Source organism: Aythya ferina, assembly GCF_964211825.1.
Source record: "Aythya ferina genome assembly, chromosome: 5".
NCBI classification, from domain to species: Eukaryota; Metazoa; Chordata; class Aves; order Anseriformes; family Anatidae; genus Aythya; species Aythya ferina.
This window is the reverse complement of record NC_140301.1, coordinates 21,883,536-21,906,762: the sequence shown is the minus strand read 5'-3', so window position 1 is coordinate 21,906,762 and position 23,227 is coordinate 21,883,536. Positions and strand designations below refer to the sequence as shown.

Here is a 23,227-nt window from a genome sequence, read left to right as displayed (position 1 = left end):
GAGCCTACTAAACGAAGCAGTCCAGTTAATCTGCCCACAGCTCCTCAGTTCAGCTCTCTTTACAAAAGAAATCCAACCAGACATTTTTAAGAGCAATTATTTTTTTATGAAAAGGAAATAACTAAGACCTAGAAAGGCACATTAGGGGCTAGAAGACACACCAATCAGGAAATGGTTTAAGATCCCCATTCAGCTCAATTTGTTTTAAAGTATTTCAAGCCCCCTGAATACAGCAAATTCTACAAATAGCCAAGTGGCTGGGAGACATAGTGCATATTGCCAAACAGATTTAAATGCAAAACCGAGAGTCTTGTTTCCCAAAGCTGTGGAGGGTGATTATAACACTGTCCAGTCTTAAGGCAAAGCAAGCCCCTGTTGCTTTTATGCATTTCCCTACCAGAGTCCTAATGTTCTCCTTCTGTGCAAATATACCTACAGAAGAACCATGCAGAATCCTGGTGGTTCCAAAAGTGGCATGGATTTGGCAAAACTGATCCCTGCTTTACAGCATTATCAACCACAAGCATTCAAGCATCATACAACATTCCCTGTCCTTGGCCTTTGGATTAAAATTCTAATAATTCTAAATATTTATTTAATAACACATTTTATAGTTGTATTTAATTTTCATTTTAAAAAACTCTTGTGAAAATCTAAATATGTTATTTTTTTTCTAGAAACGTGAAACTTAGGAATTTATATTTCTATTAAAACAAATCCTCAGCCTCTCATCTATGCACATAATACTAATAGCTGAAAGACATAGAAATGCACCTTGTTTCACAGGGCTGTGATAAAATCTGAAAGTTGATCCTGTTGGATTCATAGGCTGCAGTTTAGTTTCATTGTTCCAGAAGTTTATTGGAAGTGTCAGGTAAAAGGGTACAAACCAGTTGTAACCACGGCTTTTTAAGTTAACTGGCATTCTGCAGATGTTCCAACACTTCTAATTTATGGGACTGGGGGAATTTTCTTTTTTCTGCCAAATACAAGCCATCTGAATCTCTTAGTCTGGATGGGAGCCTGGCAGAGAATTGAAAGAAATGAAGGCAATATTTCCAGATTTTTGTTGAAAAAAAGCACTACCACTCAGGAAATCAGATACTCAGCTGTGTCTGCAGGGTGTAGGAAGCTACAACATAATCCTTCAGCAGCATCAAAGAGACTTGCACAGTCCTTTGCAATACTTTCAAGACAGAATAATTTAGAATATTTCTATCAAGACTATTGATTGCAAAGCACATTTTCTTTCCACTTAACCATATTTCTGATTTTTAAGGCTTGCACAAAAATGGTGAAGTATATGGAGCTGAATAGCCAGTAAAAGTTACATACAGAATGCCTGATCAAAAACAAGTTATCTGAGACATCTCATAAGTAACTGCAACTCTTTGAAGGGTAAATTAAAACCATTTACTGAGAAATAGTATATGAAATAATATGTGTTAAATAAAAATAATAAAGGAGCATTAAAACAGAATGGGATTATAGTCAAATGGCAAAGATCAGATTGGTTTCCAAGACACAGGGAAACAACTACAATACAGTGAGGAGGTTTTCAGCATAGAAGCACTGTGTCAGATATGCAGTGAAAGCAGTCATTTCCAAGTTTCAGGACAAGTTGCACCATGTATTGCAAAATAAACCGAAGATATATTAATAAGCATGTAGCTTGACAACAAAGCTGTCATGATGACCGTGATCACGCAGAGAAAAAGCTTTCCCTTGGATCTCATAAAAATGGAATAGACAAAAGTTGTTTGCAGATTATATGTTTGTGATATTGAAAACAAATTAGCATTAAAAAAAGACTAATAATAATGATGGCCTGGTTGAAGAAAGTATGAACTATGCCTCTTTTATGTATAGGTGCATGTTGCAAATTCACAGTGGCATATTTATAGAATACTAGCTATCCCTTAGATTGTGAGACAAAAGTGCCCAAAAGCAGAACCTAAAAGTGGCTTTTCATTATCTGAAGAAAAAGGTTGGGAAAAAAAAAAATGTAGCTAACTCAGTGATCTCAAAACATTACAACACGTCGTATGTATAACACTGAAAACCTTGTGAAACAGTGGGATTACATGTAAGATTTCATAACCATTGAGACTAAGTCAAAGCTGACCATGACTGAATTCTCTACCATGTGAGTGGAATATCCATGTTTACCACAATAAAGCAAAAATATCTAAGTACAGTTATAGAATAAAAGCTTTAAGTAGGTGAATATAATTCATCTCAAAATAAGTGCTACCATTAAAGATAAGAGAATAAACCCTCGACCCCAATAGATATAGCACATTTGCAAGACATGAATGGAAACACTGAACTGTGGCAGGAATTACAGTTGCATGTAGATGAAATGTTGTATTTAATACAAAATATATATATATATTTCAACCTTTGAAAGTAGTGGTTAGATGATTCATTCAAAGGCCATGATACCTATTCTTGCAGATCTGTGTGGTCACACTCATTGCAAGTCCTGCAAGTATCACTGAAGTTTAACAAAACTAAGGTTAATACAGTTTTTCAGTTCCTTTGGGGTACTCAAAATACTACTGCCTATGTTCTTTCACTGACAAATTCTTACCTAATCAGCAAACAAACACTATGACAGAACGGAATGAATTGTTTAGATAATAAAGCCCTGGGATTCAGTATTTAAACCCTATGAACAAATGCCCAGTGATACACACAATCACTTAGCTGAAATTTTGTCTGCCTCACAGGCTGTGCTGCTAAGTGATTTTATTGGGTAGTTATTGTTATTTTTATTTCCCATTATATTTTGCTTTCATTTGCATTAAATGGTAAGCAAAATGAAGTCTCAACTTCAATATTCAATTAGGTTTATTTAGGCATTAAAATAATTGACTGTTTTATGGAATCTGGCTTCATTTGAGCTACATTCTGTATCCTTTTGTCATTATCTTTTCCTATCCTTCAAAGAATGTTTCAAGAAAAATGTTTATAAAAACCTCTTTTTGTTCTGCTAACCCTGCAAACTAAACATGTTCCATTTATTTTTAAATTAAGTGAAAATTAGCCAGGTGTGATAGATAAGCTTTCTATACACAGGTCTAAATATTGACAAAAGGAGACGTGTCACTGGAAAAATCATCAGTCTAGCAATTATCACGTTAGCATGTTAAGTGGAAAAAGATGTGAAACTTCCAAATGTGTCAATACAGATTATTTCGTTTCCACCAGCTATCAGCTATACTGTGAACATCAGTGCCTTAATGTATACTCAGCAGCAGGTCGGCATTTGCAAGCAAATACTTTAACGTAGCATGCAGACTTGCCAGATCCGTGGAAAAATTGTGTATAACCCCTTCAGAAATGAGCTGCTGAGCAAATTTCTACAGAAATTCCACACATTTCTATAGAGAAACCCAGACAATGCAGGGACAGAGATAGAAGACAGGGTTGGGAACAAAAAGTCAGCAAGGAGTGTCTTTCTCACAGAAATAGCAGGGACTTTCGGGTCCAGATCTGAGTGGACCCAAAAAAAAAGAGGAGACGGAGCTGTTCACCATATCCCTGGAGAGGAAGCAGAGGCAAAGAACAAAATGTGCTAAAAAGCTTTTTGTTAGTAGGTCCAGAAACCAGCTGTGATTTTAACAGCTGGTTCTGCCAGACTAAATCCAGCCTCCTTCTGTGCAGTTCTGGCCCTTTTACAATTTTTGGCCCAAAACTTAAACAGGATTTGTAACAGAAGAAGAAAGACTTTTCCTCACTTTCTTCCAACATCTGCTACTCATTTCTGATCCCTACATATTAAGAATTTCTCAGATAAGGAATGTATTTGTCATTTTCAAAACCCATAGCGCATTATTTGCAGGTCAGTTTAACCTTTTACATTGCTTCTGTCCATCAAAGAATTTTGCAAGAAGTTAAATTAAGATGCTTTCATCAATGAGTAGTGGGCAAAGAAGGGAGAAAGACAGAAAGATGTAGTTGAACAGGGTGTATTTAAAAATACGTGTTAGATTTACAATGTAAAAAAATCTAACCCACTCCAAGAGCACTGAATGAACTAGTATCTACACTAGGTTTGAAGTTTAAATTCTTTCTCTGGTGAATAAACAGACTGACAATTTTGTGGCATCTTGTGAGAGAATCACAATATAGTAGCTCTCAAGATACAGTATTTTGGAGGAGGAACTTACAGAAAGTACTCAACACTCTGTGACCTAATGTCATGAAATAAATCCCCTTGAGACCAATTGAAACTTTATTTCAAGGATCTAATATAATCTAAGTTGTGTTTTGTTTGTTTGTTTGTTTGCTTCTATATAAGTCTTTAAAAAACACATTTATTTTTAAAAAGATGGTGTTACATGATGTGTGCTCAAAACGTGAGCCATTTTTGGTAATGATTAATCTGATGTTTGTCAATAAAAGGTCAACAACATGAGCGGTGCCTGAAGCAAAGCCTGATGAAGTCTACAGACAGAATCCATCCAATTTCAGAGAATTTTGGTTAAACCCATTACTGAATGACTCCAGGCCACGTTATAGGGATAGTTTTTTTAAGAGTTAGAATACATGACAGTTGCATTCTGACTAAATTGCGTTCTACCTTTGCAGACTCCTCTAGGAAACATGGTAAAAGATATGTGGGATAAGGTAAACCTGATGACGCAGTTTGGTCACAGAAACCCAGTTACCATGGTGCTGCATTTATTTGTAACAGCATTCGCTGTACCATGGCCTAATAGACCTTAAAGGAAGATAAAATCTTTTCAGTTTTATTTGTATTAGTTTTTTCAGTAGAAACATCCTTATTGCATATTTTGAGCCTCTTTTCCCTCAGAAGTGCATTATGCAGACTGCTGGTGGGATAGTACAAGCATAATTCAAAACTTGAAACTACTTTTTCCAAAGAAACAAAACTGTATATGACAGTTTCTAGTAATCTGGCAGATTATTTAGATGCATTATCTTCCTATCTATTTCCTTCAATAATCTTATTGTCCTTTGACTTTTAGACAAGAACTTCCAAGCACATAAACCAGTGGCAAAATGACAACATCCAGATAAATATCACAGTTTATATACAAAATGCCTTAATGAACAGTTTTTCCTATTTTTCACTGTAAATAGTTTGCACTGTATTAAATTTAATTGCAATCAGCCTCTGGTCAGAAAAAGCCAAGACACCGTACCCATTTATTCTTTTTTCAACATTCTCAGGAGTCCAGGCTGGGAATATTCTGAAAGAAAAAAACAAGAATAAGTATTTTGAGGTAAAATTCCAAAAGTGAACGAGAAAGATATTTTAAGGTTTGCTTTATGTCTTTTTTACTTTTCCTTGGTGCTCAGCATCACACAAAATTTGGCCCCAAGTCATAGAGATTTTAGGCAATAGTTTCCCCATGTTAAATTTTAAAAGTAGTTGCCATAGCAACTGCCAGACAGAGCATATGGTGTGTCTGTTACCTCCAAGATAACAGAGCAATTTCTAAAGAATTTTCTTTACAATATGTTACGAACCTTTGTACTTTTTACAATTTTTTAGAGTGCAGTATAAGGTACTGTTGTTCCCTGACATTCTCTTCAAGTTGAATGCTCATTTTGCAACTCTCTCTTTCATATTAGGCAAATATTTTCCTCTCTTCCTTGTCTTTTTATTCTCCAATATTCAGCAAAACATGGGAAGAGGAGATGTCTATTAAGTTTTATCTGAAGATTTTATCTCATTTTGCTAGAATGTTACCTTTCTTTTTTACAGTGACAATCCAAAAGAAAAAAATATGGAAGAAGACAAAATACAGAAGACAATAGAAATCTTAGTAAAACTCCTTTAATCAATAGGTATTGGGCAGTCAGACATTTTGCAGAGCTATCCACAGTCTTCAATCTGTTGACTCCTGTATTTGCCCAACTAATCATCTCCAATGAAAAATTATTATCTGTTCAAAGTGGCCTCAAACAAGAGGAACTGAAAAATACAACCTGAAACCTGTTGTTTGCTAGTTAGTGCATTCTCCTTGAATAGCAAAGACCTATATCTTCCAAAATGACTTGGTCCTAACATGTGTTGCTCCTGAAAAGAAAAGGACAGTTTGCAAGTGGGATTGCAATACTTGCCTTGCTCCACTCAGGTGAGGAGACCCCACTCAGCAGAGCTCTCAACATTTAAGCATTGCAATGCTTACTTTGCTTTGCAGAATTAAAAGCAGCTTCATGAAATAAAGAAAATTCCTTCTTATGCCCTTTTGTGGTTGTATAGGCTGAAACAGGATTAAAAGAATAGTTACTAGGATACGTAATAATGTTCTGCTCTGTAATTCTCTGTCTCTTGAGTCCCTCATTCTGACAACTTTCTGCAGTTAAGGCACATTCTGAATAAATCTTCTAAAAAAATTAAAAAATAAAACTCCACCAAAACAGGATATATGACTCTACATTTAATTCTTCCCCTGAGGAGAAACTAAGAAAGAGAGTGAACCACTCATCATACACTTAGCTTAATGCACAACTACAAGGTGCTGACACTACCCTGATGAAGACAGAAGATAGTGCAAGTACAGAATCAAACATTTTAAAGGGCACTTGGCATGTATTTGTTGCCGTTGTTTCTTGGTTTACTTTTTATTTACTGTGGTTATTTCTAAGATAAGGAGAAATCATTCTGTAATTGGAATCACAGTACCCTCAATAAATATTTGGCCAAATGTTTTGCAAAAAAAAAAAAAAATGCTTATATTTAATTAAAAGGTTGCATGGTTCATTGCAGTGATTTACAGTAGAGATACATTTTCTAAAATCCCCATTTGCTGCTGGTGTCAGGGGAGAAAGATACCAAAGAGCATAGCTGAAGGTGCTATTTCTCAGCAAGCATAGCTTGCAGTAAGGGCTGAAATGACTGTGCTGTGGGAAAAAATAGAAAAGTTCTTTGCAGTTAAGAGGAGAAACATCATTTTTATTCCCAATAATAACATTTAAAGTTAACTAATAACCACAGTTACAGGAAAAGCAATTATAGTAACTTCAGCTTTTAGGTCCTAAATCGCATTTAACAGAAAAAGGAGGGTCATGTGTGAGTTTCAGCTCATTTTAGTCATACATTATCAATTTATTAGTCTAGGGCATTTAGGAGATGAAAATAACTCAGTGTCCTGATTGATTGGAGGATGGTAACAACAAATTACATAAATATTAAATTAATAAAAAATGTATTATTGTATTTAATGTAAAAGTCATAATAAACTGAAAATTCTGTAACATAGGAAGATATAGTTTTCATACACCATTCCTCGTTTATGCTGTAAATTATCCTCTTACACAGATCATAAATTTAGATCAATTTGGTACTCATAAATGTAAAGTTTTTTCTTAAATTGTTGTTTCGTAGGTTCTTATGGCTTAGTTTTCCTTTTAGCCCATATAAAGATAATGATTGTTTTTCTATAAAATAAATAGATCTTCTAGGAAGCACAGTATAAAATGCTCCTAACTCCCGAAAGCATCAGAATCATAAGACGATATAGACCGTTTGCAAACACTGCCTATCTCAGCATGTGTATTAACATACTATGGCAAACAGGACACAAAGTATGGTTTGGAGATTAAGTATCATGCAAGCAGTAGACAATCTTACACTGGATTGTTTGTAACACAGTAAATCACAAATGGAACAGCTGTGAACAAATTGTCTGGCAGCATAAAAGGCAATCATCATGTTAGGATGCATAAACAGATGTATAAGCTGTAAGACACATTGAATATTTCTTCCATTCTCCTAAACTTTAGAAATATCTCACCTGGAATGATGTCTGCAATTTTAAGGAGCCTATAAAAAGCCATAGAGAATTTGGGTTTTATCTATAGGAAGTCAGAGAGTCTTAGAACATCAGTCAAGACTAAAAGAACTGAAGTTGTCTAGTTTAAAAAAAAGAAAAAAGAAAAATGATCAAAGTCTTGCAATATCAGAAAGTGTGCCCCAGAAGATCTGTGACTATCCTGACCTCATGACTGAAAGGACAGGAAGTAACATGCTTCAGTTGCAGGAAGAAAGACTGAATAAAGATACTGCAGTGTTTGTATATGATGTTCATAAGGTCATCTTATCAATCTTCATTGTTTGCAGTCAGTTTTAGTTGGATGTTGGAAAACATCTGCCAAAAATGACAACAATTTATAAAGGCCTTTTCCAGCTCTATTTTTTCTACAGATGCCTGATTTTATTGCCTTACTTTCATTCTAGAGTTCTGCAAAAGTTCTCCAAGAGATGTCATGGTTGCACCTTTCCAGATCAGTTTGTTATTTAAAAGACAACAGGATTCTCTATGGCACCGACAACACAATGTCTGGCGCTGAGATCTGTCTGCATAATTGGGTATATGCACACTAACTGGCAGCTCCAGTTACCATTTCTCTCAACTGGGAGAGCAGGAAAAGAGGGAGAAGGCATCACATCACCTAGCATTGCACTGGCTTTCTAAGGTTCTGTCTTATTTTCCATAATAGGACAAGGGAGCCTGTTTCTTGTCAGGGGCAAGACGGCAGAACAAATGCTGTTCCGGAAACTCCATGGTGGAGACAAAATTGTTACCATTTCAGGTTGTCAACATTGACCTAGGACATCTCCTCAGCTGCCTCTTTCACTCATTTTCCCAGGGTTGACAGCAGCTTTTGGTTTAGACGTATGGTGTATACTAAAAGGAGGAATAATGGCAAATATATTACTTTCAGATATAGAGTGATCATCAAAGATCTACCCAAAGCTATGATGCATTAGCATCAGATTCCATCTTCAGGAAGTCCATCTGGGTGGAGGAGAGAGTTGTCATTACCTTCTGGCTTTACTACCCCACCTGCTTTTACAGTCCAGCAAGCAACTAGTTTGGGGTCAACAAGGCCACTGTGGGTATGGTTATAGCGGAGAGCTGGCTCTCTATCCACTCCTCAACAGTACAGAAGTTACTGAAAAGATTCCCATCCCATAGAGTAGTATTCTGCACAAGATTCTATTGAGAAATGATCTGCAAGGGCTAACATCCAGCAAAACCTGCCAGCTCATGGATGGCAATATGTACTTGATACTAGGGTCTCTGCAAATCCCAAAGGAACTGATCTCTCTCCTGCTTAGTCACTTCCTTCTTCTGAAACAACCTCTTTCCATTAATCCTGAGTTTTTCCAGTTCTGTTCTTAGCAATCAACCACAATCTCCATGGACACTGGCTGGCTGTACCAGCCAGCACCAGGCCACATGATGTACAACAAGAGGCTTAAAGAAATAGGTTCATTCAGTCTTAAGAAGAATAAGCAAAGGGGAGATCTTGTTGCTGTCTTCAGCTACCTACAAAAATAGGGTAAGAGGTGGTGGACACAAATTGCAATATGGTAAATTCCAATTAGGTGTTAGGAAAAATATCTGTATCATAGTCAAACAGTGGGACAGGTTTCCCAGAGAAGTTGTAGCACCACCACCACCCAAAACTCAATCAGATAAGGTTCTAAGTAACCTGTTTAAGTCAGTGTTATTTTGAGTGGGGCTAGATGATCTCAGGAGGTCTCTTCCGACCTGAATTATTTGGTGATTCTGTGATTTTATTCAACTCCAATAGAGGAAAGTGTCAGCAGGCAGTGTTTACCATTGAAGAAACTAATTGAAAATCTGAGTGAGCCTGAGAAAAAAGGTGAAAGGGTGGGATTTATCAAAAATTAGTTTGTGCCACAGAGAAGTTGGTATTGTTCCCTTTGGGATATATTTTTTCTATGTTGGCATAGAGCACATTGAATTTACTAGAGTTATTCCTCATGAAAACATAAATAACACAGAATCAACTCCTAAACATGAACATACCAAAAATAAAATAGCTGTTAAGTTTCTTTTCAGTATGGTTTATTCTATTTCAGAAAACATAGAACCCAATAAGTTATTTTCAAAGCACCTCTATAATTAAGTGTAAGTGAAGTATATCACTACAGCATATTAGTGACTCCATGTAAACATATTTTCCTCCTGAATGGTTATAAGCAGGCAAGCCATAACCTCGTTTTTAGCTTTTTTCCACATTATAAATTCATTTTTCTCTTTGCAAAATGTCACTTTCTTTCCAGCAGGTTAATCCCAGGAGGTCTGGTAACTACAATTACTCCATTTAAATATTCCACATATCTGTCAAGACTCAGAAGAATTCTGTAGTGTCAGTTTAAATATATATAATTCTAGTTAATAATCATCACTTCAAGTCTGTTATGAAAACTGTATTACTCATTCAGAGTATGTGTGATGTTGTGTACGTATGCAGCATTTGTTGCAGCATTTTCATTGATTTATTGGTTAGAAAAACAACCATACTAACTGCAAAACATCAATGACCTCATACAGAAAACAATGCTCTTCAAAGGTAAACTTGTCAATAAGTTTTTATTCTCGTTATTTAAGGAAAAAAAGCATCAGAAATTACCTAGCTTTTTGTATACAGAAAGCTGAAAATTTATATAATAATTTAAAAGCAACTCCTAGCAAAACATCTTTGATGTTTTTCATTTCTGTATTATTTTCAACTAAATCAAACCTTTTCATTTACCAGTGATCAGAACTTTCTTTTTGTCTTGGTAGGAGGTCAGAAAGTTGACAATTTTCTGTCATCTTACAAATAGTCTGAAACACTACACAGTAAAAAATAAACATCTTAATGGTTTGGAAAGTCAAATTTTAATGTTAGTCTAAAACATATCACAAAGTTTGTTTCCCTTAAGTTAGATGTCTTTATTATGTCCCTGCTTACTTAGCCTGCTAGAATAGCCTTTGTAATAAAGATAAAAGTATAACTGTTTTTACAATGAAAGTTTCAAAGTTGTAGAACATATATCCTTATGCCCAGCAAACACAACTAGTACCCATGAGTTGCATTTCAAAGCTTTTAATCTCCATGACAACCCACCTCAGATTCTTCAATAAAATGCCACTTTACATGCACACAAACATACTCATTTATGCACACCTACCATGTGTTCATAAATATCACCAGTGCTGTGGATCTTAAAATCATATATAATACCACTGATTTCTTTCTCTTTGAGAACTAGTCAGTCAGCACTCCAGCTAAAAACTTAATTTGTATCATTCTCTTTATATTAACTGTTGAATAAATAAAAGGCAAAGAGATAATATACAATGTGTTTCAAACAGATAAGGCCATACCTTGAGTTTTGGCAAGCATTAGGAGAAATACCTGACAAATAAATAAATATGAATTATTTCAAAAACCTGTATATCAATCACAAGTTGCATGGCAGAATTACTCACAGTACTTTTTCTATCTCGGAAAGGAAATGGTTGACTTATGTATTATAAGCAGAGCACTCTATAAGTTGTGTGAGGAAGGATCTAATTATTGATATGAGTCACGTATTGATGTAAATGTGGCTCACACCTAATACTAGAAAAATCACAACAAATGTTTAAAAAACTGTCCCAAGACTAAGGTTCAATTTAAGCCACTCCAGGAAATAGAGATCTGCCTACACAAAGGAAACAGATATTTGCTGCCAGTTGCCCAGTTTGTAATACTGCATTCACAAAATTCACTAATAACGGTCAGTTATCTTGCCTGATCTGTGTTTTCAGGACTAATGCCCTGGACTATCCATGCTTCCAGAGCTGTAAAACACCTGCTAGAGAGAATGTGCCAGTGCAGAATGTTGTATTTTCACAAATGGAAGAAACATTTCAGAACTAAAAGTGGGTCTGTCAAGCCTTGCCGTTGGATGACCTGAACTGGTTAGCACAGCTGCAACTCAGATCCTCCTCCAGCCAATGGCTTCAAAAGGCAGCATGCCCCTCTTACCCATAACTCTTTGAAGCATTTGCTTCAATAAATCTAGCCAACATTTCCAAATAACCTGTTTTAATAATCTCTCACATCTAAATCTACAAGACTCTACCCAATCCAAGAGATTTTATTAGGGTTACATGCACGTGTTTCAAGTACAATTTAAACCTGTTAAGCTACTCTGCAAGGTAATGGCTGATGAACTGAACAGATCTCTTTTTCCCTTCCTTCTCCCATGATATGTCAAAGGGTAGCTTAACCATCAGCATCAAATTTGGGAGAAGCACCTTTCTCCCTACATATAAAAGAAGAAAAATTCTGAAGAAGCTTTCAGTCATGGTAACAGCCTTCCCTGTGGCATCCCAGGTCACCTTCCAATTTCTTGCAAGTCTGCTCATCACAACATATTTTATCCTAATTTGTTTTGTCAGTGCAGATCACAGAATCATAGAACAGCTCAGGTAGAAAGGGATCTCTAAAGACCATCAGGTCCAACTTTCCTGGGAAAAGTGAGCCTAGATGGGGTTATCTGGCACCCTGTCCAGATCACAGAATCACAGAATTTTCTAGGTTGGAAGAGACCTCAAGGTCATCGAGTCCAACCTCCAACCTAACGCTAACAGCCCTCCACTAAACCATATCCCTAAGCTCTACATCTAAGCGTCTTTTGAAGACTTCCAAGGATGGTGACTCCACCACTTCCCTGGGCAGCCTGTTCCAGTGCCTCACAACCCTTTCAGTGAAGAAGTTCTTCCTAACATCTAGCCTAAAACTCCCCTGGCTCAACTTAAACCCATTCCCCCTCGTCCTGTCACCAGGCACGTGGGAGAACAGGCCAACCCCCACCTCGCTACAGCCTCCCTTGAGGTACCTAAAAAGAGCGATAAGGTCGCCCCTGAGCCTCCTCTTCTCCAGGCTGAACAAGCCCAGCTCCCTCAGCCGCTCCTCGTAGGACTTGTTCTCCAGGCCCCTCACCAGCTTCGTCGCCCTTCTCTGCACCCGCTCAAGCACCTCGATGTCCTTCTTGTAGCGAGGGGCCCAAAACTGAACACAGTACTCGAGGTGCGGCCTCACCAGAGCTGAGTACAGGGGGACGATCACCTCCCTAGCCCTGCTGGTCACGCTGTTCCTAATACAAGCCAGGATGCCGTTGGCCTTCTTGGCCACCTGAGCACACTGCTGGCTCATATTCAGCCGACTATCCACCATCACTCCCAGGTCCTTCTCTGCCTGGCAGCTTTCCAACCATTCCTCTCCCAGCCTGTAGCTCTGCTTGGGGTTATTGCGCCCCAGGTGCAGGACCCGGCACTTGGCCTTGTTGAACTTCATGCAGTTGACCTCAGCCCATCGGTCCAGCCTATCCAGATCCTCCTGCAGAGCTTTCCTACCCTCAAGCAGATTGACACACGCACCTAACTTGGTGTCATCTGCGAACTTACTGAGGGTGCACTCGATGCCCTCGTCCAGATCATCGATGAAGATATTAAAGAGGACCGGCCCCAGCACCGAGCCCTGGGGGACGCCACTAGTGACTGGCCTCCAACTGGACTTGGCTCCATTCACCACGACTCTTTGGGCCCGGCTATCCAGCCAGTTTCTAACCCAACGAAGCGTGCGCCAGTCCAAGCCAAGAGCAGCCAGTTTCTTGAGGAGAATGCTGTGGGAGACGGTGTCAAAAGCCTTGCTGAAGTCAAGGTAGACCACATCCACAGCCTTTCCCTCATCCACCCAGCGCGTCACTCTGTCATAGAAGGAGATCAGGTTCGTCAGGCATGACCTGCCTTTCATAAAGCCATGCTGACTGGGCCTGATCGCCTGCTTCCCCTTCAAGTGCTGCATGATGACTCTCAGGAGGATCTGCTCCATGAGCTTTCCTGGCACTGAGGTCAAACTGACAGGCCTGTAGTTTCCTGGGTCTGCCCTCCGGCCCTTCTTGTAGATGGGCGTCACGTTTGCTAGCCGCCAGTCGATTGGGACCTCCCCCGATAGCCAGGACTGTTGATAAATGATGGACAGTGGCTTGGCCAGCTCCTCTGCCAGTTCCCTCAGTACCCTTGGGTGGATCCCATCTGGCCCCATCGACTTGTGCACATCTAAGTGCCGTAGTAGGTCACCAACCAGTTCTTCATGGATAATGAGGGCCACATCCTGCTCCCCATCCCCTTCCACCAGCTCAGGGTACTGGGTATCCAGAGAACATCCGGTATTGCCGCTAAAGACTGAGGCAAAGAAGGCATTGAGCACCTCCGCCTTTTCCTCATCTCTTGTAACTAAGTTTCCCCCCGCATCCAGTAAAGGATGGAGATTCTCCTTAGTCCTCCTTTTTGTGTTGATGTATTTATAGAAACGTTTTTTGTTATCTTTAACGGCAGTAGCCAGATTGAGCTCCAGATGAGCTTTGGCCTTCCTAATTTTGTCCCTGCACAGCCTCGCTACTTCTTTAAAGTCCTCCTTAGTGGCCTGCCCACTTTTCCAAAGCTTATAAACCCTCTTTTTCCTCCTAAGATCAAGCCACAATTCTCTGTTGAGCCAGGCCGGTCTTCTTCCCCGCCAGCTCGTCTTTGGGCACGTGGGAACAGACCGTTCCTGCGCCATTAAGACTTCCCTCTTGAAGAGCGCCCAGCCTTCCTGGACCCCTCTGCCCTTCAGAACCGCCTCCCAAGGGACTCCACCAACCAGTGTCCTGAGCAGCTCAAAGTCAGCCCTCCGAAAGTCCAATACAGCGGTTTTACTGGTCCCCTTCCTGGCCTCGCCAAGAATAGTGAACTCCACCATTGCGTGGTCACTCTGCCCTAGACAGCTCCCGACGATCACGTCCTCCACCAGTCCTTCTCTGTTTGTGAAGAGAAGGTCTAGCGGGGCACCTCCCCTGGTAGGCTCACTAACCAGCTGCGTCAGGAAGCTATCTTCCACGCTCTCCAGAAACCTCCTAGACTGCTTTCTCAGGGCTGTGTTGTGCTTCCAAATCATGTAATCTGTGTTGTGCTTCCAGATCATGTAAGACATGTATGTAGCTGCCTTATTGTCAGTCTGGACGTAGAGGTGAAAAACACAGCAGAGAAAACAGTGGAACACCTCCAAGTATCTATTGTGCTAGGTATGAACAGAAATTCTCATCATTGTCTTTGTTGTCCATTCATTTCTACCATCCCTGCACTGACCTTCTCCAGAGGTCACTCCACTGTACATGTTAGAGGAATGAAGGCCTCTTCAGTGTATCACTTTTTGCATGCTATGTCAGAGGAGCTTAAGCATTTAGAAGGACTTAAGGGCATGTTGAAAAAGATAGAGTTAGAAGACCTTCTCTGCATACATGAATGACTTGGCCTTTAAAGGAATCTCAAAAGACATTATGGATTCAAGGTGGTTGGCTCACATACTGTCTGCCCCAAAAGCCTCACCCTCTTTCTATGGCTCTATCGATATTGAAGATCTATCGTGCATTCTAAAATGGCATTGCATTATATTCTAAAATAAAAATAACATGCATAAACTTCACAGATTAATACCAAATTAAGTTGTGTACAAACTTCAGTATATAAAGTCTGCAGTCCATTCCATGCAATTCATAGTAAGAATAAGTATCTTCTTCATACTGAAATAGTTCAAGTGTCAAACAAATGTTTCACTTAAAAAATAAAAAAATAAAAATAATACATCCATTTTATAACTACTACATCATGCAGTTAATTCTCAAGTCAAAAATACCATTTCTCTAGGATCCTAATGACATATATAGGGTCTATAATTAAATAAACAAAAGATACTTTACCATGTCTCAGTGTCTTGTCCCTGTAAAAATAACATGCTGTACTTCTGCAGAAATATATCTTTTTTTTTTTTTTCTGTTTATTACCTACGGAGAAAAAGTTTTAGGTATCTTTTTATGTCTTGTAGCTGTAGTCCCTAAACTATATGTAATTACTTTCAATGAAAAAAGAAAACTATAATGGGAATAGCTTTATTGTCATATTTTTACTAGTGGGTGTGAGAAGTGATTTAACTTACAGGTACTGATTATTTAATTGTATTGATATAGAGCATACAGCCTACCATGACTAGTGAATCATTCAGACTGACAAGAGGAGGTGTAAAAACTCTTCTTGCTTCTATTCTGCCACATCCTTCCATTTTACAAAGGAAAAAGCTTTATTCATAGGTGGGGGTTAGTAAGCCATTAAAGTTCTTGGTAACAGCTATGAATGCATAAAGCAAACACATCAAATCCATATGGTAAAGTTCTGAAATTAATTGGATAGTGAAACAAACTATTCTGAGAGATGACTATATCATCAGATACACAATATAGCTAACTCTGAGCCTACTTATGGTTTAAAAATAATCTTTGTAAACTTTAAAAAATTAAGCTTATATACAAATTGCTTATTCCATTTCATTTGTTAGTGTATGACCTTTACTCAACACAGTTGTTGCGTAAACCCATTTACTTGTTTAGATGTGAAAAGACACCACAAACTATTAAAGTCTTAGCTACATCATTATGTATGAAAGTAATTGTACTGTGTATTTTTTCAACCTATGGACCTGCAGCAGTAGTTGATTAAAAGAGCATGAATTTAGCCTGCAAAATAATTGTGCTTTGGACAATACTTGACCAAAAGTAATTAGCAGAATTTAGAAAAATTCTCAGTATGGCTTTCAGCAACCTGAATAGAGAAGTTATCTATAGGTAAGCTTGAATATGACTGCTTGAGTTCTACAGTCATATTATACAGGAATAATAGAGTTCAGATATTGGATTCACAACAAAGCACAGACTTTGGGCTCAAAAAAGAATAATCTGTTTCTCTTTTCTTCTTCATCAGGTTTGGTTATATTTTTCACTAAACACAAGATGAAGAAAAGTAAGAGACTAATGGATTCATAAAAACTCTTCAGTTATTTTCATTATCTCTTCTTCCTGGGGATAATTAAAAATAAAATGCATGTCATCTGGTGTCTAAATAGTTATCATTTTATATAGTTCCAGACAACAACAGATTATAGAGCTATGCTTTTCTCATCCTTTTTCCTATAATCAAATTATGTGCATCTTTCTGTGTTTTTTTTTTTATTTTTTCACTATGTAGTATGCATATCTGAAATTATCTTGTATTCTCAGCATCATTAATAATTCCTTTATTGGTATCAATTAATATTCTAAGAAGCTGGGCAAAAGTAATAACCTGAAAGCATTAACTAATGTGCCTAGTAACAGAAACATTAAGCTTAAGATTAGATTTTTCTTTCTTGTATCTTTGTTTCTTGAAGAAACAAAAAACAAAACAGCTGACTTAGAAAAGATCTAGTATTGGAAGAGCTGTGAACTAGTGATTATATTCACTAAATAGTGAAAGAGTTCCTCTTTTAAGTACTGTCACATGTTTGTTTTGCCAAAAATAAAGTGGGTTTCTTCAACAAATCACTAAAAATCTGTCTGGTATTTGTAGTTCACGAACAGCAATGTCATTGAAGGGAAATATTGTCTCCCTTTTTTGTTTGTTACAAAGGACTATCGTAATGTGTCTGACTGCAAGGCAAAAATCTCAGAAAACGGAGAAGTTGAGAATGGTTGTACATCCTGCACAACTTCGGAAGTGACATGTTAGTAATGGTCCATGGCAAAAAAAAAAAAAAAGCTGCCACATCTAGACAATTCTTTGGTAAGAACAAATTTTATTTAATGGTATAATGGTATAAAAGTGGATGGCTAGGAAGAGAATGAGACAGACTATTCTAAGTAATGTATCGTGAAAAAAAAAATAGAATTTAACTTATGATGACACTAGAAATGAAAATAGTCCAAAGATGAAATTTGCAGATCCTGAGGCAAGAATCTTTGTGCTTGTATATTTCTCGTAGTTTACTTATAACAACTGGAATTTCATCATTGTTGTTGATTTTCAAGTTGTTTTTCAGAACAATGCATAACACTATTTTTACCTAAACGTGAAATAAATGTAAAAAATATGATAATTCAACTTGTTTATCAATTTATAATTACTAAAAAGGATGAAACCACTAGAATTGAACTCACTCTTTGAAATGACAAAATTGAAGAGAATCATAAAAACAACTTAGAGACCTGAATAGGGAATTTGAGCATTGATACAGGATGTTTCAAGTCTGATAAAGAAATCTATTAAAATATTGTAATTCTGAATCAAATTATAAAAATATTTTTAGATTAAGTGAAAAAAATCAGAGAATTGTAAAGCCTAAAGAAGAACAGATAATGCAATTATAAGAAGATACAGGTGAGCTACTTAAATTATCATATTCCACTTAACAACTCAGTGATCATAATCATTTTACAACTCTATTATATCTAAAGCTGGAAGAATAATTTAGAAAATCATTAACTCCATCTAGTGGTGATTTTCCATAATTTTCACTTACAGCTATGCTTCCATAGGGAACTATATTCCAAGCTTTGATTCTAATTTGTTACACTTCAAGAAACAACAACAGGTAACAACAGCAATCCACTTGATTGGTTTATGAAAATCTTTTAGACTTTTTATAGTATTGAAGCAAATCAGGTTCAAAACCTATGCTGAAGAGTTTAAATTATATTCTAAAGGAACTCAGTTAGTAGCAATGCCAACATCTCTTCCAAGAATGGTGCTCAAAATATCTTGAAAAGAAAATCAACAGCATTTTTCATACAGTATAGCTTGGGAAACTGAGGCAAGGGAAAATTTGGCTAGTATTTGGCCACAGCAAGAATGTGGAAAAGAGCATTAGTCTCCGCAGCTGCTCTGGTCAGCCTTCAAACCACAGAGAACCATGATGAGAGAGGCCATCTTTCTCCTTGGATATCTTTGCTCAACCCAAGAACAAACTGATAGTGACTGGCACACCATAAAGCCATATGAAATGAAATGTTACTGGTACTCTCTTTCCCAAGCCATTCCATATGTTCAATTATTTCTTCCCGAAGTGGTATTCTGCATGCTGTCTTTATCAATACCCGTGGAATGACAGCATTTAAAAATAACTTGGTAGAGAACTGGGAGGGACTTGGTAGCTAAACAGTTAAAAAATGCTGGAATTTCATAGGGTACTTATCAGGCATGATCACCCAAAGAAATCATGGAAGTCCTCTTCCAAATTTTAAAGTAATGGAGATACAGAATTACTTCAGATCTTCATACATGAGCCAACTGCAAAATAGCAAGAGATCAGTCAATTGGGAAATCCTCTCTTGAATAATCATTTGGTAAAAGTAGTTTGATAGTAGTTTGTGTTTTGTTATGAGTTCCAGCTGCACTTCTTTTCTGACTCGTCATAAATAAGATGTAGATCAACACAGTAAATGCAGAATTTCAAAAAAATACTATACTTTTTGTAGCAAGTGATGCAGCAAAGAAATCTGTAAGAAACACAGCTTTATTTAATGTATGAAAAAGACCAGTACTGAACTTTTATATTTTGCTTTCTAAATTACAACCCAGACATAGTCCCCTGTGCACAGTTCTAATACATTGTGCTTACAGCTATACATCAGAACTTTCTTCTCCTATTACAATCCTACCTTAGAAAAAGGAAAAAAGCCCAACAGAAGAACAGACATTTTAATAGGAATAATTGTCCAAGTTTAAATTTTAAAACTATCAATTTTATAATATTTTTTAATTTGTAAATATTTGCTTATTTGAAAAGAATAACAGCAGTACTCTCTTGATAGAGATACAAGAAAAGAATGGATTCAAGAAAATAAATACTGTCCTGTTATTTTTAATTTTTTGTCAAGCCAATGTTAAGGCCTTAGGCAATTTGCAAAATGTGAAAAGTCTGGACAACCAAGGATTGTGTTAGTGAGTGTCAGCTCTAAATTTCTACAACAAGATAACACTTATAACATCTCAACCAAACTTATTTGTGTTCTTCGAAGAAGGTCTTCCTCTACAGAGTAGGACGACAGCAAATTAAACACAGAATGCTTATCTCAGGGTAGCACAGCTGAACTCAGATATTATAATAATTAAAACAATCAAGAATTCAGGTAATCTAGGCATTTGAGGGCTGAGAATGCAACCTCATCTTAGTGCTTGAGCAGAAATAGCAAAGAGGTTACAGGTCAAATTTACTTTCTCTGTAAATACCAAAGGAATCATCAGTAACAAATATGAAAATCAAGAATCATATTCACATGCCACTAGTGAATAATCATTCCTTGACTAGTATTAGTTCATCTGGTATTTTCCTTACATTCATCCACAACCTTCATGACAGCATTGCATAGGCCTTTCCCTCCCTAATTTTGACAAACCAAAAGAGAGAGAGAGGGGGGGGGGAATCATAATTCCCTGATATCTTCCTGCCTTTTACTTAAGTGAAATACTTAAGAGAGTTCACTGGGGCCATCACCATCTTTCTTTCACTTTTGTCAGACTCCAGAACTAAACTTGCATGCTGAAATTCCTATATTAGCATCTAAATCATTTGAAAAAAGAAAAAGTGTTTCAAAACAACAAAATTGTAACAGCATCTGGATCCTGGAACTGGGATCTTCATTCATATGTAATTCAAAGGCCTTTGTGCAGCACCAGAACAATTATGTACTCCTCCCTAAGGGTACAACACCACTTACATATGGGAATGGAACATTCACCCTGTTTCCGTTTTTTCTTGTCTGGGTCTTATGAAAACAAAGGACTTCCAGAGAGCACTGAAGGATGATCTACCATTGTCTGAGAAGCCAAAATTAGCATCTTTATTGTCACAATTAAACCCTAAAGACTTAAAAAAAAAAGTATTTTTTAAAAAATGACACCAGCTTCCTTTTTGGTGTGTGAAGCTTTGACTCTGTATCTGTAAAAATTTTGAGAGTCTTAGCTGTCTTAGTTCTGAATGATGTTCAGAGCATCAGTATCAAAGAAAAGAAAATATGATAGACTGGTTATTAGGTGAAAGGGATTTAGAGTGAACTGTAAATGATAGTCGATTGTCAATGACAATTCATGGCTGTGTTCCCATTTTTTTTCCAAAATCTGAAGCTCTTTGCCTCATTAAAGATTAGCAAAAGAATAACAAATCCTCTGCTTTTTTTCTTCTTCTTATTATTATTACTTTTTAATTAACTTCTCCATGAACTTTTAGCAGAATTAACATGCTACTCAAGTAATATGAGGGGACAGAATGTTTCTTCAAATAAAGCAAACCATCATGTAATGTACTCTTTTTGTTGACTTTCAGGTGCTTGAGAATTTTTTTCCATTGCATCCACTGACTGCTCCCTCATCTGAGTCTTCCTGGATGGCTGATGCAAACCTGATTCATGCTGTACTGAAATGGACAAGGGCACTCCTACAATCAGTTTTCTGACTTGCTTAGTTTTTACTTTATAATCATCTGACTACAGTCTACCTGAGTAAAGCACTTCCATTTTTTTTAATAGAGTCAGTTGCTTGCTTACTTCTGTTTAATTATAAAATCTTTAAGATTTTCATAATAAACCAAACAGAAAATATCATTTCTTAAAGGAACACCCCCTGCCCACCTTTAAAATAAGTATTCTGTTTCAGAAGTATTTCTCTTTAGAAAAACTATTATATGTGCTTGGATCCTGAATAAGGCATGTAAGATCACTTCTCTGTAAGGCCTGACACTGTTTTGCCCTTTAAAAAACAAGATTCATCTTACTGCTGAAAAGATATTGTGACTGGTTGTTTGCATCTTAATCAAATACTTCACAAAGTGTCATCCAGCATCACCCACAACCTGCAATTAAGGGCTCTACAAAATATTTTCTGCAAGGCAGGTATTACTGACATTTAAATATAACTTTCAAACATAAAACAAAACATAATCTATTCAAGCAAAACAGAACATTTATAACTACTGGCTAGTGTTTGTTCAGGTGGATTGGGAGATGATAAGTGCATTTGGGAAGGCGCAACCCTGGTTATACATGCAGTCTGGGGGATAAAATGCTGACAATCAGCCCCACAGAAAGGGATCTGGGGGCTCTGGTCGACAGCAAGCAGAACATCAGAGTGCCCTAGCAGCCAGGAGGGCCAAGCGTGCCTGGAGTGCATTGGGCACAGCATTTCCAGCTGGTCAAAGGAGGCGATCATCCTGCTCTGCTATGTGTTGGTGCAGCCTCACCTCAAGTACTGTATGTAGTTTTGGGTGATACAGTATAAGGACATAAAACTGTTAAGAGAGTGTCCAAAGGAGGGCTACAAAGATAGTGAAGGGTCTAGAGGGGCAGGTATATGAGGAGCAGCTGAGGTCCCTTGGTTTGTTCAGCCCAGAGCAGAGCAGGTTGAGGGGAGGCCTCATGGTGGCCTGCAGCTCCCTCACAAGGGGAGCAGAGGGGCAGGCACTGAGCTCTGCTCTCTGGGGGCAGTGACAGGACCCGAGGGAATAGCTTAGAGCTGGGACAGGGGCAGTTCAGGACGTATAACAGGAAAATGTTCTTCATCGAGAGAGTGGTTGGGCACAGGAACAAGCTCCCCAGGGCAATGGTCATGGCACCAAGCCTGGTGGAATTCAAGAAGCATTTGGACAATGCTTTCAGACACATGGTCTGATTTTTGGGTGGTCCTTTGGGCAACCTAAGAGTTGGACTTGATGATCCCTGTGGGTCCCTTCCAGCTCAGAATATTTTATGATTCTATAAGTAGAAGTTTCTCTGCCTTTTATTTACAAGATGAAAAAGGAGAATCTTCCTAAGTTTCTTTAATTTGCCACAACATTTCAATGAACAAGCGAGTTAAAAATACTTAGATACATAATCTACAACTTTTTGGTCATCGCATGTATATGTAGCACATCACAAGTGCTTTTGCAACTTCAGAAAGGGTAATAGATACAATGCATACAATCACTTTCACTTCAATATTGCAGTTATTCCCCCAGCCCCCCAGGGTTTGTCTCCCAAATGCATTTATCTTGCAGAGTGCTAGTCATGGTTCACAGTGTTCAGATATGTCAAAAGAGAAGTGCCATTTAAACTTTTAGCTCAGGGAGGAAAAATTATAAGCAATTCAGCTTATGTCCTGTTTGAAAGGTCAAGGAATGGAACAGAGTGGTATTGCATTTATATAGACACATTAAACTCCTGACCCAGAATGAACACAGCAATGCAGGCAGTATCTGAGCTCTTCTGGGTGAAACCACATGGTCTCACAGCAGGAGAAATATCACTCCTAACTACGGCAGCTTACATACCTGCTTATTATCTGAGCAACCCAGTACCAGGAGACCTGAAATTGCTGTTTTGTGAGGAAATTCCTGCTGCCAAGAATTGGTATGTTTGAGTTTAAAAGACACTGAGAACAGTCAGAAGTGATTTTAGATCAAAACATTCAAACAAGAACCAGAAAAGATAATAGAAATAGGAAAAATAAAAAGGGGGGGAGAGAAAAAAAACAAACACATACTTGTGTTTGGTAGTAAATAGTGAGCTAATACTAAT

General features: G+C 37.6%; 1 long non-coding RNA gene across 1 annotated transcript; it reads right to left on the bottom strand.

Moving 5' to 3' along the window:
* Positions 1–994: 994 nt before the first annotated feature.
* Positions 995–11,863, bottom strand: LOC311437816. The gene is made up of 3 exons (XR_014693730.1): positions 11,169–11,863; positions 5,175–5,222; positions 995–1,023 (listed from the first exon to the last, which is right to left on the bottom strand). It is a non-coding gene; the product is annotated as an uncharacterized lncRNA (long non-coding RNA).
* Positions 11,864–23,227: the final 11,364 nt, after the last annotated feature.